The sequence below is a fragment of the Schistocerca serialis genome, unplaced genomic scaffold, assembly GCF_023864345.2.
Source record: "Schistocerca serialis cubense isolate TAMUIC-IGC-003099 unplaced genomic scaffold, iqSchSeri2.2 HiC_scaffold_1260, whole genome shotgun sequence".
Lineage (NCBI taxonomy): Eukaryota > Metazoa > Arthropoda > Insecta > Orthoptera > Acrididae > Schistocerca > Schistocerca serialis.
Window position 1 is genome coordinate 1,010,425 of NW_026047470.1, and position 789 is coordinate 1,011,213.

Below are 789 nucleotides of genomic sequence, written 5' to 3' on the forward strand. Positions count from 1 at the left end.
CACCAGCACAATACACAACTTTTACATGAGCAGTTGACAGTTTGGTAGTTCGTTCCCGACTGACTCTCAATTCCACCTTTTCTACCTAGGCCAACCACAATTTGCGTTAGCTGCATGCTTCCGTTCCCGAGGGGAACCATAACACCTTTTACATACAAAATAACTAAGAACCCTAAGTGAGGATCAGCAATTACATAACAACAGCCAAACATATTAATTAAAACAGAACATTTGCTCATATTGGTATTTCTACAAAAAATTATCTAAACAAAATTACAATTACATACATTAAGTTTTGTTCCCTCCAAATGAGACAAAGAATTTAAACGACGTATATACTACATTGCATAGAATCAAACCATGACATCAAAGTTTTTACAAAGAAAGGAGTATACAATTTTGTGTTATCGATTCAGTCAAACAACATTTACAGAAACGCAACGATGTAACACTAAACAAAACAAAAGGCAAAATAAATCAGTACAGCATTAGAGCTATGGCGTTACAGGCGCAGCATGGTCGCCTCCAGAAGTCACTGGCCCCGCGGATCTGTTTGCTTTCACGGATCACGTGGTCGCAAATTGATCCAGCTGTACCCTGGCGTTGCCACGGTATTTAGACCGACGTAGAGCCGCCCCAAGCCTGTCTTTTCCTTCGAGTCACGGGTGAAAGGTGTCAACCTCCAGATTTCCCGCTTTACGCCAGCGGTAGCCTTAATTGCATCGGCTACCCGAGTACACCTCCAGGACAGACTCAGACTTCCATATGTCACCCTGCGTATACCTGGCT